At 35.4% G+C, this 5,969-nt stretch overlaps 1 non-coding gene across 1 annotated transcript; it reads left to right on the forward strand.

Moving 5' to 3' along the window:
- The first annotated feature begins 4,178 nt into the window (after positions 1-4,178).
- On the forward strand, positions 4,179-4,250 carry Trnai-gau (transfer RNA isoleucine (anticodon GAU)). The gene has a single exon. It is a non-coding gene; the product is annotated as a tRNA-Ile (tRNA).
- The last annotated feature ends 1,719 nt before the right edge of the window (positions 4,251-5,969 follow it).

Genomic DNA, 5,969 nt, shown 5'->3' on the forward strand with positions numbered 1-5,969 from the left:
TAGTTCGCAGTACTGTCTTCATATTTTTCCTCCTCAGCGCTTTACATTCAAGTTTATTAACCCCTGTACTATTACAGCTAGCCTAGAGAGTTGCTTGCATGATAAAAGATGTCCGTATCTGTCACTTGCGATTTGGCCTGCTCTGCCGCGTGTCTTCGCATATTACATGTTCATTATTAGCAACTCTTTAAAAATAATTAAGTATTCGTACAATTCTGTCAAAGCATTCGTTGAACTTTTTAACATGTTCATATTTTTATAATATACGTAAGCTGTATTTCTTTTTTATTTTCATAAAAATGACATTAAAAGGACCTGTCTTAAACAACAATAACCTCAAGAATGACCCAACATATCCAACGTACACAATCGCTCTTACTAAATTCCGCATTAAATTCTTAATGAAACTCAATATGCAATTTGCTAATGCGGTAATGGGTCCTTCTTTCTGGTTTACGTTAACGGTATAAAAATATGAACGAAATATAGAAAATTCTAATCTAATTTATCCTGAATGCAAGCTAAGTGTCCGAGTCTATAATTATGTGCGAAATAATTATACTGACTCTGGGCCATGAAGACTAAAATAGCTTCATTGAAATCCCGCGGTTACTAGTAATTATCAGGACTTGAATTATCATTCTGATCAGTACAGTAGGAATGGACAAACAAAATACAAAAGAGAAGGCGAGAGTACTTTATCATTCTATAGCTATCTTTTAATTTGTTATGTAAAGCATTTCCACAACCATGACAACAGGGTCATTTCTGCCTGCTAGCGCAATGCCTTCGTTGAACTTGTTATTAGACAGTCAATGGCCGGATGGAAATTGCGAGTGGATGGGACGTGTGCATTAATCGGTGTCCTTTGTTAGCACTAGCAGTGACTAGATATATAAAAATCGTGTTCATCAAACTAATAAATAAACAAAATACCACACAAAATAGTCCGATTTAAAGAGAAAATCACTTTTTATGCTTTAAAGTACTTTATAATTAAAACCATAATGTACGATTTCCGTCAAATTTTAATTTTGTCATTCTTTATTGAAAATGTCGAAATAATAACTGCCGGGAAGGGTTACTGTCCATTTTAGCTGAAATGACAAGGTAAAGTGAAAGAAACCCCACTGGTTATTTTGGGAGGACATAAAGTCATAATCAAAAAAATACGACTTTATGTTGAACTTGTTGTTGCTCTGTTAACATACAAAGACAACAAATTTGGCTGATTCCATATAGGTGCAAGTTGGGACATGTGTAAACATTAGGCCTACAAATATGCCAAAAAATCAGATTAAATTAGATACATTAAGGGAGGTGTAATGAGCGAACCGTGGTTTGGATTCCAGAGGGAGGGTGTCTGTAAGAGGCACAGCCATCAGAAAATGAATAACTGAGATCGCACGCCAAATAAACTTACTGCAGAAATTTTTCAAGTCTTTAAAAAATAGGCATAGGTGGGAATCGAACCCGGCACCTTCCGGTTCTGAATCAACGGATAGTATCACTAAGCCAACTTCCTATCTGCACTAGACCTGTGATATTAATTCTTGATAATGCTTAACGGAAAAAATCAATACTAATGTACGATGTCATTCAAAATTAAATAGAAATCCCACAACTAAAGTAGCAATCGATAAATCTGCTCACTCAATCATCAAATAATCAATCAAAAAATAAATAAATAAATAAATAAATAAATAAATAAATAAATAAATAAATAAATAAATAAATAAATAAATAAATAAATAAATGTGTCCGTTCTCTCGAGCCCCAAAACGTCATTAAATAAAATAAATAAATAAATAAATAAATAAATAAATAAATAAATAAATAAATAAATAAATAAATAAATAAATAAATAAATAATAAATAAATAAATAAATAAATAAATAAATAAATAAATAAATAAATAAATAAATAAATAAATAATACAAAAAGAAATTATAAATTAGTTTTTCTAGGCCCTAACGTTGGAAAAATAAAGCAGCATAAGAAAAGTGACAGACGCACGGTTTCGAACAAGCGACGCCCGGAAAAGCAACTTAGAAACCACAACGCCTTAGACCGCTAGGCCATAGAATAACACAGTTTCTTCGAAGTCAAAGAAATGTATTAACCTTTAACGTTACGCAATATTGGCACATGGCACTGGCACATGTCTGCGGGTAAAGATACTGCATGATACAAAGGCGCATAAATTATCTAAGGGTCTATCCCTGAAGTTAATGGTCATTGACATGTAACCAATTCTTTGTATACCAGTGTATATACCAGCTACAGTCAACATATAAAAAGAAGTATATTGTTAGGCGTAGACGCAATCATCAATGCGGGAAGTATAAAACCATAGTCGCCACTCGTGCATTTGTTTGAGTCAACGGGTATTCCGAAAACAGCCTTCAACCCTGAAATCAGAGGTCGGTTTTGGGTTGTTACATGCAAATACAAACTAAATATATCATGAAAAAACCCACCAAGAGGACTACGAGACTTATTCAGAGCCAATCTACATTCTGTTATTTACAAAAGCCGACGATCAAAGTGAAATTATAAAAGGAGCAAGACCAGATATCAACGTTAAATCACGGTAAGCCTAAAATCGCATCGAAAACGCCAAAATGCAGTCACAAAATTTATAATATTACTAAATCACCAAAACGAATTGTAACGTAGGTATGCAGAAAAGAGTTGTATTAGCAATAACAAAGTATGTGCAAAAAGATTTGTCTTTGGCATGTCTCTTTTTTGAAATATCACCAAAAATATCAAATAAGCAACCGTTGATTAGGTTTCTTAAACCGTGAAGAGAGTTACAACTTTTAACCAGTAAACGGGTTACCGCGTCATGCAGTGAACCCGTTGCTTACGATTGCATAAAGTTGTTTAAGGACTTCGTATACGGGAAAATAAGAGTGTATACAATTTTGAAATGGAAACAAGTTGAGGAAGCCTATGGTAAGGTCGTTTAGTTTTGGGGAAAAAATCACAAAAATACACTTTTTTGCCCAAAATATTTTGTGACAACATACGAACAAATCAGACAGGAGAGAAACAATTTAGTATTAAAGTTTTTCATAAAAAAATACATGTGAAAAAAGCTTGCATATTTTTTGAATTATCCTGTCATAAAAATCGTGCAATGTTGTCAACAGTGAACTCAGAGAAATCGACGAAATCGACGTTATAGTAACAAAAATGTCAAAATTATGCACAAAACATTTAAAATATTTTAAAACGGTAATACTGTCATGCTTGAGAAAACCGTATCTGGTATATGGTCTTATTTTGCATCCTTTTGCACCAGTGAATCCAAACTGTCTGCCTTTAGTGCGCCAAAATTCAAAATAATTAAAAAATCTGAGTGGCATTGTGACTGCAAATCTTTCATGCACCGGTTTTGGAAAGCGTTGGGTAATCGCCGAATTTTGCGATGCATAGCGATTGCTGACGACAATTCAAACATTATAAATGCCACAAAATACATTTTTAGAATAATTATTGCTTTGCATTAATTCATCACAAATTCATCATCACCGAAAGTTAATAATAGAGAAAGGGAAGAGGCTTGTAACGCATCATACACTGGAACATGGAAACATTCAAACATTACAAACTAGCGCACGAGATCATGATGCTTAATATTAAATATATATCAATATACAGGGGAACGAAGAATTACGCATCGCACTAGCACAATTAAACATGAATTTACAAATGAAAACATGACATGCATAGGCAGATATACCAGAGTAAAAACTCCGGACAAACAAACAAGATTATATTAGGCTGGCAGGTAAGCATCATTAATTGATCTCGTACACTGGTATGAAATGTGTTGTTTGTTCTGTTTTACATCCATATCCAAGTACTACAATCCCCGAAAAATGTCGTTGAAACGCTTTAGGCATCTTGAATGAAATCCAAAGTGTATATTTAATGTGGATAAAAATGTTCAATATTTGGAATTAGAAGAAAGCTGGGCCATCAATTAACACTTTTCCCTTCCCCCCCCCCCATCATTCAATGTTGCGACACTTTGGAGACACGCTGAACACATTTGCACGTTTCAACATTGCACGGGGAGTGGGGGGACTAATTTTCCCCTAAAGACGCTTTAATGTTTCAAGACATATTTCGGGGATTGTAGACTTGAGTCCTGTTTATCAGGGATAGTCTGTGTAGCTCAGTGGTAGAGCGCTCGCCCGATAAGCGAGAGGTTTGAGGTTCAAGTCCCCGCACAGGCAGTTCCCCGCTAGTTTGTAATGTTTCAATGTTTCCATGTTCCAGTGTATGATGTGTAAACCTCTTCCCTTGTTTGTATGATTGTATTAGGCTGGCGGGTAAGCATCATTAATTGATCTCGTACACTGGTATGTAAAGTGTTGTTTGTACTGTTTGCCCTGACTGCTCATATTCAATGTCCTGATAAACAGGACTCAGAGTCCTGTTTATCAGGACAGTCTGTGTAGCTCAGTGGTAGAGCGCTCGCCCGACAAGCGAGCGAGAGGTCTGGGGTTCAAGTTCCCGCACAGGCAGGTATGTCCGGAGTTTTAACTCTGGTATATCTGCCTATGCATGTCATGTTTCCATTTGTAAATTCATGCTAGTGTGCTATGCGTAATTCTTCTTTCCCCTGCATATTGATATATTAAGAATAACGATTAAGCATCATTAATTTGATCTGGTGCGCTAGTTTGAAATGTTTGAATGTTTCCATGTTTCCAGTATATGATGCATAAGCATCTTCCCTTGTTTGTATGATTATATTAGGCTGGCGGGTAAGCATCATTAATTGATCTTGTACGCTGGCATTGCCTTATAGGAAGATTTTCAACATGAGGTTGGGGGGAGCTGAAAAATTGAGCACCCATTTCACCTCTATATTATCACATTTTTTAAACTTCACCTAGGATTATTGGGGAGGCTGAAAGGTATTCCAGCCACGTACCGAAACTATTGAAGGGGCTGAGCCCCTCCAGCCCCCACCCCACCCCGGTTCCTAAGCCTATGACTGGTATGTATATATACGTGTTGTTTGTACTCTTTACCTTGACTGATCATATACATAAGTACCAGATTTGAGTCCTGTTTTACAGGGTCAGTCTGTGTAACTCAGTGGTAGAGCGCTCGCTCGACAAGCGAGAGGTCTGGGATTCAAGTCCCCGCACTGGGAGGTATGTCCGTTTTACAGGTAATATCTGCCTATGCATGTCATATGTTTCCATTTGTAAATTCATGTGTAATTGTGCTAGTGTGCTTTGCGTAATTCTTGTTGCTTTCGATGAACAAGCAACGTTAATATCTATAATCAATGATGACAATCGATTCCTGTAACTTTTTAGTAATAAAAATAAATAGGTAACCCTTTTACCATGGCCTTCAAAACCTCTATTTAAACAGGAATTAAGTACAATATTTTGGTGTGTTTTTTATTGTAGTTTCTCACAGTACAATAGAAATGAAACCACACATATGCCTATGACTAGAGGGTATTGAGCACTATTGTACAATTTAGAGTAGGAACCAGAAATCGCAAATTAAAATTACCTGGTTTGGTAAGCTAGTAAAATACATGTATAGTAATGCCAAATACAAAGGCGTCAACTTTGACATTAAACTAACACAGTTAGGCCTATATGGACATATTTACACGTATTAAAAAGGTATCGATTCGACAAGAAGTGAAATAGTAGAATATATATATATAAATAGGTATTTATTTTGGATATAAAATATAAATGCTTTCAAATGCCACCATTAAAACTAATTTTCTCGAGCAAAGCCAGACTTCATGGGCTATTAATACAGCACTTCCCTAGTTTGTTTCTTGGTCATTCTTGACGCTTCAATCGCTTTGTAAATGATAATTAATACGAGGGTCATTAAAAAATTGCAACCTGAACCCTTATATTTCCGCTTCTGCAAATAGTAGCTCTTTAAAGTTAACATGGATAATAATTATA

Source organism: Amphiura filiformis, chromosome 6, assembly GCF_039555335.1.
Source record: "Amphiura filiformis chromosome 6, Afil_fr2py, whole genome shotgun sequence".
Taxonomy (NCBI): domain Eukaryota; kingdom Metazoa; phylum Echinodermata; class Ophiuroidea; order Amphilepidida; family Amphiuridae; genus Amphiura; species Amphiura filiformis.